This window comes from Ursus americanus, chromosome 34 (assembly GCF_024610735.1).
Source record: "Ursus americanus isolate L20-20 chromosome 34, mUrsAme1.1.p, whole genome shotgun sequence".
NCBI classification, from domain to species: domain Eukaryota; kingdom Metazoa; phylum Chordata; class Mammalia; order Carnivora; family Ursidae; genus Ursus; species Ursus americanus.
The window spans coordinates 10,823,859-10,836,749 of NC_142160.1; the positions used below are offsets into that span (position 1 = coordinate 10,823,859).

Genomic DNA, 12,891 nt, shown 5'->3' on the forward strand with positions numbered 1-12,891 from the left:
ATGGATGGATGGTTGCAGGGATGCATGAGGCAAACTTGGAACTGGAAGAAAGAATGTGAGTGACATAGAAGCATTGGAGATTCTCGTCAGAAAGTGGGATCCTGTAAAGAGATTTGAGGAAGAACCATTTAAGATGACAGCAAAGTCCAGGGTATAAACCTAGATATCAGTTAGGATAACGCCTGAAAACTAAAACCTAGCTCAAGCAATTCATAGAGAAAATTTAATCCAAGGGGTGCACAAGCTCAAGACTAGGAAATGCAGGAAGCTGTGTGGCCACAAGTTCAACCAGAGGAACCAACAGAGGTGTGTCACAGGAGCCCAGGAACAGAGGCTGAAGCCAGGGTGGCCTGCCCAGCAAGAGGCTGAACCACAGAGGGAACCCAATCACTACTGGAGGGGCTGCCTGCAGGCATGAGGTGGGGAGGCAGGGAAGGAAGGTAGAGACTCCTGGCTTCTCTCTTCCGGCCACCTTCTCATCTCCCACCAATTGCCTCTCATTGGCCGAACTTATTACAAAGCTAACTGACAAGGGAGTTTGGGAAATGTGCTTTGCAGGCATCAGCTCTCCTATAATACAGAGAAAAAGAGGCAGGAAAGGAGAATGGTTCTAACAGCAAATCAGCAAATAAACAACCCAACATGGGAATGGCTTGCCGAAGCTGTGTGAGAAGGTCAGCAGAAAGAAGATTCCAGGAACTATGAAACTGGGGCGTATGGTAGACAGACCCTCCCCCATGAACCCTGGAGTCACCATTCAAGACTCCAGTGCTAAAAAGCCAAAGGGCTCAATGAATGTCAACACTTAGGGATGATGTGGGGGACAAGAGATAACTCGACAAAGGGAAAAGAATATTAGTGTGAAGTGCGAAGGCTGCGGTGCCTGGTTCCTCAGTCAGTTAAGCATCTGCCTTCGGCTCAGGTCATTATCCCAGCATCCTGGGATCGAACCCCACATCAGGCTCCCTGCTCAGGGAGGAGCCTGCTTCTCCCTCTCCCTCTGTCTGCCGCTGCTGTATTCTCTCTCTCTCTCTCTCTCTCCTTCAAATAAATAAACAAAATCTTAAAAAAAAAAAAAAAGAAGGAAGTCCAAAGCCTGGTCTGGAAAGAGCAAAGGAAAGGTAGACTAGCACGACAGTTTGAGTACTCAAGTGTGGATCCCAGCTCGGGCACTTACTAGCTGGAGGATTTGGGCAAGTGAGCTAGCCTCTGAGCCTTGCTGTGGAAAATGGAGATAACAATTACCACCAATATGGCTGTTAGAGGAGGATTAAATGAGACAGCACACACAGAGCACTTAGCCCACTGCCTAGTGATGGCAGGCAGCCAAGCAGAGAGCACATTCTGCCCACATTCTCTACAGCACTAAAGAGAAGGCTTTCTCCAAGGTTTGGGCTCGGAGTCTCTTGTGAGGTTGTAGTCTGTTGGCAACCTTCATTTCCTCACTGGCTTTTGATGGGTGCCTTAGTTCCTATCCACGTGGGCCTCCCCACAGGCTGCCCAAGGGTCCTCAGAGCATGGTAACCAGCATCCCCCAGAGTGAGTGCTCTGAGAGCCCAGGAAGGAAGCTGGTCTCCTAAGACCTAATGTCAGATGTGACATACCATCATTTCTGCCACCTTCTACTGGTCACACGGACCAAGCCTGGGACGGGGTGGGAGGGCACTAGGTGAGGGTGCGAATACCAGGGGTGGGGGCCGTTTGGGGCTGGCTACTACATTTCCTCTCCCCTTCCTCCCCCTAGTTTTTCCCATACCACCTGTCACCAACTAACAATGTTTCACTTTTTTTTGTTGTTGGCCCTCAGTCTCCCCACAGTAGAATGTAAGGAGGAAGGGATTTTTGCCTGTTTTGCTCACTGCTGTATCATCAGCACCTACAGCAGTACCTGGCACCCAGTAGGGCTTCGTGAAATATTTGTTAAGTGGGGAATAATGAGCCACTCAGTTGCACCATGTCTGTGAGAAACACTCCAGAGTCCCCACCCGGAAGAGCATAGCTCGTAAGTACTGCTGCTCTTTCAAAATTCCTGCACTTGACTCTCACGGTCTCTAAGGAAAACAGGGTAGCACGTTTATCCCCCATTTTGTTTATGAGGAAACTGAAATGCAGGGAGATGAAGGGCCTTGCTGCTCAGGGTCAGCCAATGTGCGGGGTGGGGCTGGAGTGGGGTGCCCTGCCCCTGCCCATCCCTTCCTGCCCGCCCCCCCCAGGGCCTCCCTGCTGCACGGTGCAGCCCTGAGCATACTGGCAGGTCACAGTCCACACAGATGAGCTCACTAACAGTTCATGGAGCTGTGTGTAAGTAACAGTTCATAGTAGTTCACATGGCTTTTACCCCGGCAAGCCAAGCGTGGCTGGAATGAACAGGGAGCTGAGGAGCCGGTGGGGAAAGTACCAGCAAAAGCTCTGAGGCAATTCTTCACTGTCTAGAGGCAGGGAAAGGTCCTGGCCAGAGCCTCAAGGCCAGGCTGACTCTAAGTTGGTATTTAACAAGCAGGGCATGAGGAGCAATTGTCCCCACCTTAGGCTGAACCAGCTCTGAACCACCCTCCCCCCATTAAAAATAAATTACCCCAGGGGCGCCCGGGTGACTCGGTTGGTTAAGGGCTCAGCTCTTGGTTTCAGCTCAGGTCATGATGTCATGGTTGCGAGATGGAGTCCGGGTCCAGCTCTGCAATGAGCGTGGAGTCTGCTCAAGATTCTCTCTCTCCCTCTCCCTCTGCCCCTCCTCCCTGCTCACACACTCTGTCTCTCATAAATAAATAAGCACATAAATAAATAAATAAATAACCACGAATCCAGTATAACCCTTCCAGGAGTCCCAGGACCCAAGGCAGGAGTCCCGCCTGCTGGACAGTGGTGTCCCATGGAGGGATCTGGGCTAGTTTCCTAAGTAATCCCGTTGTCTCCTTCAGGGAGGGGGGCCGGGACCATAAAATCTCCTTCCCCCTCAACTCCTACCTCAGCATAAAATATTTTCACAATACACATCTAAATTAAATTCAGTTCATCAACAAGCTCGCCTCTGAGAAACAGAAGTAGGATAGCAACAAAGATGCCAGTTACTGTCATCCAGAAGTCCTGATCCCATATACACGCTCAGGGTCTCTTGGTTGCCTAAGGCCGAGAGAGAGCAAGGAGGGCCCCTGGGTCCGGCAGAAAACTGCAGAGGGGGTGACAACTGCATCAGGCTGGGGGAGAGAAGAGAGCTGGCACTCCCTGATGGCCAAGGGTGAAGAAAGGATAACCCCTTGCTTTTCCCTAACTCTTGTCAAGACCACCCACTCCTCCGTCCTGCCCGAGTGGTGATGGGAGGTCCCCAGATCACCTGCAGGGACCCAGCTTCTCAGTGATCCTGCAGGCCCCTCAGGCACAGAACAACACCAGCCAAAGTGTCCCAAGGGTGCTTTCCGCCCTTGGCGGCCCCAGGTGTAGGAACATGTTGCTTTTTTTTTTTTTTTTTTACTTTTTTATTAGAGCGAGAGAGAGCACAAACAGGGGCAGGGAAGGGACAAAGAGAAAAGGAGAAGTAGTCTCTCTGCTGATCAGGGAGCCCGACACAGGACTCAATCCCAGGACCCCGAGATCACGACCCGAACCAAAGGCAGGGGCTTAACCCAATGAGCCACCCAAGAGCCCATGAACCTGCTTCTTAAAGCCACATGGCCAACCGTGAGGGGAGCAGATACTACTGCCATCTAGTGGGTAGAGGCCAGGGATGCTGCTGCACACGGAACGCACAGGACAGCCCCCACAAGAACTGTCGGTCCAAAATGTCAGTAGTGTCGCTGTTTGGAAACCCTGCTCTAGGACAGTGACTACATCTGACTTATTATTGGCTATTAAATTAGGTCTCAAAAATGTAACCTTGTAGAAAACTCATAAGATGCAAATGATTCTTGTCTAGGAAGGTAACCCAGAGGCTGGAGTTGTACATACCGGAAGGACACCAATTGTGTGTCTGACTCAGTACTCTTGTTCCAGGTCAGTCTTCCACCCTCTTTAAACCAGCTGTGCCTTCCTGCTGGTTCCCTAATTCTCTAGGGTGACCAATAAAAAGTGCCACACGGGGGTGCCTGGGTGGCTCAGTCAGTTAAACGTCTGCCTTTGGCTCAGGTCATGATCCCAGGGTCCTGGGATAAAGCCCGGCGTTGGGCTCCCTTCTCAACAGGGAGTCTGCTTCTCCCTCTCCCTCTGCCCCTGCCGTTTCCCCTCCTCCCTTTACCCCCTAACTTGTGCTCACTCTCTATAAAATAAATAAAATCTTTAAAAAAAAAAAAAGCCACACAATAGGCATCCTACACAACAGAAATGTATCTCACAGTTCTGGAGGCTGGAAGCCCAAGATCAAGGCCTTGGCACAAGGTATCAGTTGGTTTCCTGAGCCCTCTCTTGTACTCCCTCTTCATCTGCTCTTTCCTCTGCGTTTCTGCACCCGTAATATCTCTTCCTCATCTTATGAAGAAACCAGTTATATTGGATTAGGACCCCACCTTCATGACCTCATTCAATCTTAATTACCTCTTGAAAACTCTGTCTCCAAATACAGCCACATTCTGAAGTACTAGAGGTTAGGACGGCATCCTATGAATTTTGGAAGAGCACCGTTCCGTCCATAACACCTCTCTAATTAATTAATCTTTGACACATGCTCAGTATATATATTATAGGAGAATTATGTTTAATTATGTTAATATCTTTGCCTTGCAATACATCTCAATCCACAAAATCCACACGTTCCTATTGCATCAGGCTGCTTCCTTAAGGCTATCAGTATATTAACGCTAATTCAACAAGAATGACCCTCTAAAGTGATACTTCACATGTATCCCATGCTTCTCTCCTCTCGCGCTCTCAACCAGTCTCCAGTAAGAGTTTTTTGTACAGTGAGAGGCCTCTGCCAGAGGCTTTCTTCATCTGTCAGCTCAGGGATCAAGCACACGTGGCCCCCAGGGACCCTGTGGGGAGCCTTTCTTAGCACAGAAATCCAAACCTCCTTTTTTTCTGGCTACTGAAAGTTTCAATATTTAGCACATTATTTAAATAATGTACAGGTTTCATATTTATTGTCAAAAACATTTTGGAATGATCGATCAATTCATTTGTTGACTATTTTATGCGCTTACTCTCTTTTAAGCTCAAAAGTCGCGTTATCAAATGGCCTGCCAAGCTTGGATTCAGATTCTGGTCCGCTAATCAGACTCCTGGGACATACTGCTATTTCTCATCCCTCATTAGAGAAAAATTTGCCCTTGGCAACTGTCAGAGAGAACATCTTGGGCAATTTCTCTTATCAATCAATCGAAGCAAATGCAACGGACTTGCTTTGCCCCAGAGCTGAAGTCACCTCCTGGCGGTAAGTTAAGTGTTAGGCTCTGAGTCAGAGCACGGAGCTGACGCCCAAGGCCAGGCAAGGATGAGTGTGCAACTGGAGACTTAAGTTTTTATCATCTACTGCGGAAGGAGGCAGCACTCCCTTCTTAGCTCCCCCGCAAACTTTCCCACCCTCCTGGTCCGCTAATTTGCCCTAGCCCCCTGGCCTGACCAATCAGCTTACCCCATCCCCTTAGCAACAGTGATTGCTTCAGGGGGCGGGCCTATGAGCCCAGCAGAGCCAATCAGAGCCCTGCCTGGGACTGAGGTTCCCGAAAGCAGGGAAACTGCGGTTGTTTGAGCTCCTTGGAGCAAGAGGACCGCACCAGGAGGCGGGAGGTCAGGGTTCCTCTGGCAGTCCTCCACCTCCTCAAATTCTGACGTGCTCTCAGACTGAAGAGCTGCAGTCACACCATCCGATGTTGTGCCCTATCAAGCACACTCCCAAACATGCCCAGTTCAAGATCAGCCAAATGATTTTAGAAACCTGCTGGAACTGGATGGAATTAAGCGGAGGCCTGTCCCCTCCCTTCCCGAGTCGTTAGGCCAGGCCATCCTCATTCCTCATCTGCTCCCAACTCCGCCAGGTCCTTCCAGCTCCTGCGTGACACAGAATCTAAGAAAATACTGGGCCGTTGGAGATCTTAGAATGTAAGTTCCAAGAGAGCAAGGAGTTTTGTTTAATTATTCATGACCGTATCTCCAGCATTAGAACCGTGCGCAGGCACTCGACGGACGCTTGATGGAATAAACCCGCGGCCCAAGAGGTGCAATGACGAGCCCAAGGTCGCCTCCAGCGGTCGGAGTTGAGCCCCAGGCTCAGTGACGGAGAAGGGGAATAAAGTAACTGTTGCGATCTTACTAGGAGCGAAGTACCATTACCAAAAAGTTCGTACACTATTTCATTTAATTCACACCGTGCTATGTGGCGGGTACCCCGTTATCCCTATTCATCCGTTCCTTCATGTGGCCGACAGTGACTGAGCACCTACTGCATGCCCAACGCCATGCCCAGCGCCGGGGACACCCCGGTGAACCCAACAGAAAGGGAGCTTATAGTCTAGTGAGGCAGACGGTCAGTTGGCAGGTAAAGCGCAAACAACGTTATTTGCCATTTGGGAGACATGCTATTGTCACGCGGACTGGAAGACTGAGGAGGTGCCCCGGACAGAATGGTGGGCAGCAAAGCGACAGGACAAAGCTCCCAGGAGGGAGGGAACCCGAGAGGGTTGCCCCCGGAGTTTCTAAGTCTAGGGGCTTTTATGGGCTTGTTACCCTTGTTAACCGGCTGTTTTAATGTGATTAACCCTCCCTGCGCCTGTCATCCAATTAGGTTTTCGTCATCTCTCTATCACATGGGAAAGGGTGGAGGGCTCCTTCCAGGGTGGTGTAAAATCCTTTTAAGGGTGGTTTCCTCTTAGGGCGGGGCCCCTCGTCCCTGCCTGCCTGCCTTCCAACGTCCTTCATCACTACGGAGGAAATCAATGGACGGAAGTGTCCAAGGGAAATGGGGTGGAGGGAGATGTCTCCTTTAGATACAGTGGTCGGAGAAGGGCTCTTTAGGGAGGACACGTGCAGACGGAGGCCTGCAGATTAGAAGGGCGCTCCTGTGATCAGCTGCACGAAGAGTGTTTCAGGAAGAACAGCAAGAGCAAAGGTCTAAGACACAGCAGGGCACGGCAAGGTGAAAGACTGGGAAGTGTGACAAAAGTATGGCGACCATGGAGAGGGTACAGGATGAGTTTAAAGGGGTAAGCAGAAGTCAGATCTCTTTCTCCAAGAAATATATATATTTATATATAATTATATCAAATTGATTATATAGTTAATGGTAACTAATAATTATATACCAATTTTATAACACTATGTTTATATAATAATTATATAATAGTAATTAATCATTATCTTATGATTATATAATTATATAATTTATATTTCAACTACACAATGTAATATATTACATAATACATATAAATATATATTTATAATACAAATTATAAACTATAAAATATAGGTGAATACACATAAATAAAATTTATAATATGAATTATAGTATCAAAATTAGATATTATACAATATATAAATAAAATTTACTAAATGTATGTAGATTTTAAATTAATGATATATAACTTTTCTTGGGGAACGGGATCATTATGTTTTATATATGTATGAGATTATTAAGTTACGCATTTAAGATATGAGAGTCATGTATTTTAAAAAGATTGATTGGGGCACCCAGGTGGCCCAGTTAGTCCTCTGCCTTTGCCTTAGGTCATGATCTCAAGGTCCTGGGATAGAGCCCCAGGTCAGGATCCTTGCTCAGTGGGAAGTCTGCTTCTTCCTCTCCCTCTGCCCTACCCCTCTCTCTCACTCTCTTGTTCGCAAATAAAATCTTAAAAAAATAAAATAAAAATAAAAAAGATTGATATTGGGGGTGCCTGGCTGGTTCAGTTGGTGGAGCATGCCACTCTTGATCTCAGGGTTGTGGGTTCAAGCCCCACATTGGGTGCACAGATTACTTAAAAAATCTTTAAAAAAGACTGATTTGGGGAGTTGGGTGGGGGGATGGGGTAACTGGGTGATGGGCATTAAGAAGGGCACGTAATGTGATAAGCACTGGGTGTAATATGCAAGTAATGAATCATTGAACATTACATCAAAAACTAATGCTGTATTATAAGTTGACTAATTGAATTAAAAAAAAAGATTGATTTTGCCTTGTATGAGACCAGCTAATTCAATAGACAAAATAAACACACCTGCTGAATTGCATGAAAGGATATTCATCATATGCTTACCACAGTTAATTCTGATGGGTATTTTCTTGCTTTCTTTTGAAAACTTCTTTTTTAATTTCTTGAAGCTTAGGGGTTCCTGGGTGGCTCAGTCGGTTAAGCATCCAACTCTTGATATCAGCTCAGATCATGATCTCAGGTCATGAGATCAAGCCCTGCCCCAGGCTCTGCCCTGGGTGTGGAGCCTGTCCGGGATTCTCTCTCTCATTCTTGCCCTCCGCACCTGCCACATACACACCCCCCACCCTGTGCACACTCTAAATAAATAAATAAATTTCTTGAATTTCTATAAAATACACATCATTTGTACAAAACAATAAATCACTGATTTGGAAAAAGAAATCATACTCCCTGATAACTTTGCTGAACGGCCCAAGAACCCTGGACAGCCAACTTCTAGACATCTTTGGATGTGAAAGAGAAATAAACTTCTCAATTTTTAAAACATTAATTTCTGGTTCTATGTTTTACTCAGCAAAACGTAATCATAATTGGTACCCTCAAATTAGCTGGAGAGTGGGGTCCACAGGGAGTGGAAAGGGCACTTATCTTGATGGTGGTAAAATGGAACTGATGGGTTACATTCACATTTTAGATTTAGATTTTTAGATTTAGAAAGATTATCCTGTCAGGAAAATGCAAAGCAAAACCACCGTGAAATATACCTCATACCAGTCAGAATGGCTAGTATCAATAAGATAAGAAATAACAAGCGTTGGGTACCTGGTTGGCTCAGTCAGTTAAGCGTCTGCCTTAAGCGTCTACATTCTGCTCAGGTTGTGATCCCAGGGTCCTGGGATCGAGCCCCACTTGGTTCTCCCTCTCCCTCCGCCTCTTCCCCTGCTTGTGGTCTCTCTCTCTCTCAAATAAATAAAACCTTCAAAAGAAAAAAAAAAGAAATAACAAGTGTTGGCAAGGATGTGGAGAAAAGGCAACACTTACACACTGTTGGTAGGAATGTAAATTTGTGTAGTCACTATGGAAAACAATATGAAGATTCCTGAAAAAATTTTAAGTACAGGGCGCCTGGGTGGCCCAGTTAGTTGAGCGTCAGACTCTTGGTTTCAGCTTGGGTCATGATCTCAGGGTTGTGGGATCAAGCCCTGCATTGGGCTCCATGCTCAATGGGGAGTCTGCTTGGGATTCTCTCTCCCTCTCTCTCTCTCCCTCTGCCCCTCCCCCCTAAAATAAATAAATAAATCTTTTAAAAAAGAAAAATTAGAAGTACTATATGATCCAGTAATCCCACTTCTGGGTATTTACCTGATGAAAATAAAAACACTAATTAAAAAAGATATATACACTCCCATGTTCTTTATAATATTTACAATAACCAAGATATGGAAGCAACGTAAGTATCTATGGGAAGATGAATAAATATATGTGGCATATATATAAAAAGAAATGTTACTCACCCATAAAAAAAATGAAATCTTGCCATTTGCAACAACATGGATGAACCCAGACAATGTTATGCCAAAGTGAAATAAGTCAGAGGAAGACAAATACCATATGACTTTACTTATATGTAGAATCTAAGAAACAAAACAGATAAACAAGCAAAACACCAGACTCATAAATACCCAGAACAAACTGGTGGTTGCCAGAGGGCAGGCGGATGGGGAATGAGCAAAATAGGTAAAGGGGATTAAGAGGTACAAACTTCCACTTGTAAAATAAATAAGTCATGGGAATGAAAAGTACAGCATAAGGAATATAGTCAGTAATATTGTAATAACATTGTATGATGACAGACGGCAACTACACTTATCACAGTGAGGATAGTATAATGTATAGAATTGTCAAATCACTATATTGTACCCCTGAAATTAATATAAGATTGTAGGTCAACTATACTTCAGTTAAAAATAATTTGTTCATTCTTTTATTTATTTTTATTTTTTTTTTAAGATTTTATTTATGTATTTGACAGAGATAGAGACAGCCAGCATGGGAGGGATTACAAGCAGGGGGAGTAGGAGAGGAAGAAGCAGGCTCATAGCAGAGGAGCCTGATGTGGGGCTCGATCCCATAACGCAGGGATCATGCCCTGAGCCGAAGGCAGACGCTTAACCGCTGTGCCACCCAGGCGCCCCCATTCTTTTATTTTTTTAAAGATTTTATTTATTTGTTTGGGAGAGAGACAGAGTGAGAGCACGAGAGGGGGGAGGATCAGAGGGAAAAGCAGACTCCCCGCTGAATAGGGAGCCTGATGTAGGACTCCATCCTGGGACTCCAGGACCACGACCTGAGCCAAAGGCAGTTGCTTAACCAACTGAGCCACCCAGATACCCTAAATAATTTTTTTAATAAAACCTGCTTTTCTATATGTATCATCAAAAAAAAAAAAAAGATCATCCTGGTGACACTGGCTTAATTCACAATTTTGCCCAAGACATACCCTACTACAGTGGTTCTCACACTTTAGGCTGCATCCGATTTCCCCGGAGGGCTTGTTAAACCCCAGATTCCTGGGCACTACCCGCAGAGTTTCTGATCCAGTAGGTCTGGATAGGGCGCGTGAATTTGCCTTTCTTACAAGTTCCCAGGTGCTGCTAAAGCTGCTGGTCCAAACGTCTTCAGAATCACTGCCCTAGAATAAGTCCAATCAAAGTCCTCTAAGAGCAGAGAATTTGAGTTCTAGAATTCTCTCCCCCCTCCAAGTGGACAGGCACTGGGATTGCCTACACACCACCTCCCAGCACCTGCCTGCCCCTGGGCTGAAGCAAGGGAGAGAGGGGGAAAGGTGCGGGTCCTACAGGGTCCACCCTCCACCTGCGCCTCTGGCAACCATCAGTTTGTTCTCTGTGTTTACAGGTCTGATTCTGATTTTTTTTTTTATTATTCATTTGGTTTTGTTTCTTTGTTTAGATTCCACACAGGAGTGAAATCATACAGACTGGGAAGCAGAGATTCTTGGGAGGCCTTCGTGTTCTCTGCTCTGCTACTCTGAGCCTGCTTCCTTGGTGGAAAAGACAGGGCAGTGATACCAACTCTGCAGGGAGCAAACTTCGGAGAATGTGCCAGGGCCTTCTCTATGCCAGAACATGCTAAGCATGCTGGTTAATAATAGTGCAACTCTCCAAGTATATAATAAAGTTCTGAGGGTGTGAGAAAGGCCTCACTATTAGTGTGGCAGGGTCTGGGGCTGTGGCCTGCAACCAAAACACTTCCCTTTGCCTCTAGTGAGGGCTTCTTGGTGAGGCCCCAGTGAGGGCTTCTCGGCCCTGGCACCATTACCATTTTGTGCTGGGTAATTCTGTGTTGTAGGGGGCCATCCTGTCTATAGCACACTATCTAACAGCATCCCTGGGCTCTACTCACTAGGTGCCAGGAGCGCACACACCCCCTACCCTCACTTTGTATCTACAGGGGGAAAATGGCTTCTCCATGCCTGGCATATACATAACAGGTATGCAATAAATAACTTAGAGTTAACTGAAGGCAAGAGAATGTCTCTCATCCAAAAGAATGCCCTGGACTACCTCTCTGACAGCCAATCAGATCCCACCTCCTCTACTCTTTTGAGCCCTGTGCAAATGCTACTTCCTCCATGAAGACTTCCTTGATTGTCCCCGCCCCTAGCTGTATATACTGTCCCACTCAGGGCTGATACCTGATAGTTTCTGTTCTTGACACTTGTCATTTAGTGTCCCACACATTTATACCTGTGTCTTATCTCCACTATTCACAAAGTACCAAGGTGGCTTTGGAAAAACTTTAGCGCCACTAAAGGGAGAGAGGGGGAAAGGTGCGGGTCCTACAGGGTCCCAAGAATCTCTGTCCACTATCTTCTCTGTAAAAATTATATTCTCTGGTACGCACATGTGGTATTTTCTCAAGTCTATATAAAATATGAAAGAAACGTTAATAATTTGCTTTCCTTTGCAATACACAACCGAAGGAAAATTGTCTTTTAAAGTATATTAACTTCATACTTGGAGCGCCTGGGTGGCTCAGTCGGTTGATCGTCTGCCTTTAACTCAGGTCATGATCCCAGAGTCCTGGGATCACCCATGACCGGCTCTCTGCTCAGTGGAGAGTCTGCTTCTCTCTCTCCCTCTGCCCCCGGGCTCGTGTTCTCTCTATCTCTCTCTCTCTCAATCTCTACCTCAAATTAATAAATAAAATCTTAAAAACAAAACAAACAAAAACAAAAAACAACTTAATACTTACCGTACACTTAGCAGGGTCTAAAAAAAAACCACTTTACATTGATTAACTCATTTTATCCTTCAAACAACTCTAAGACGGAATTTCTATAAACTCCATTTTACAGAAGAGGCACAGAGAAGTGAATTAACTTGCCCACTGGTCACACAGCTAGGAAGTAGAGTTCGGGTGTAAACCAGGCAATCCTCCTGTCAGCACTCTCCTACCTGCTATAACCTACTACAGCCAAGCAAGCCTGCAGCTCGCAAATCCTTCCTAGACAGAATTCTGCAGCAGTAGGTCATTAGGCCCAAGTCTCCGAGGTCAGGGACCTTGGTTACGCACTCACAAGTTGCCCAAGGCGCAAGCCCCGTGCTTTGCACGAAGCGCACTCGCCATCTGTGTTAAATACAGAGATAGTGGAATGCTGGGAAGTTCTCCCTGAGGTATCACCGCGGGCCATTTCCCACTGTCGACAGAAGAGGGGACCTGAGTGCGGAGCCGAACCGCGACGCCTGCCACCCGTAGCCACCAGGTGTCGCCGCGGCGTCCCCGGAGCAGGAGGGCG

General features: G+C 46.4%; 1 long non-coding RNA gene across 3 annotated transcripts in view; it reads right to left on the bottom strand.

The window, feature by feature from the left end:
• LOC123776492 (uncharacterized) overlaps positions 1 to 12,878 on the bottom strand; it is a 103,098-nt gene extending 90,220 nt beyond the window's left edge. The window contains exon 1 of one of the 3 annotated variants that reach the window (XR_015722862.1): positions 8,895 to 12,878. This is a non-coding gene — a long non-coding RNA (uncharacterized LOC123776492). The remainder of the gene's footprint in view (positions 1 to 8,894) is intronic. The other 2 variants (XR_015722861.1, XR_015722863.1) reach the window with 2 other exon arrangements.
• Between the last annotated feature and the right edge of the window lie 13 nt (positions 12,879 to 12,891).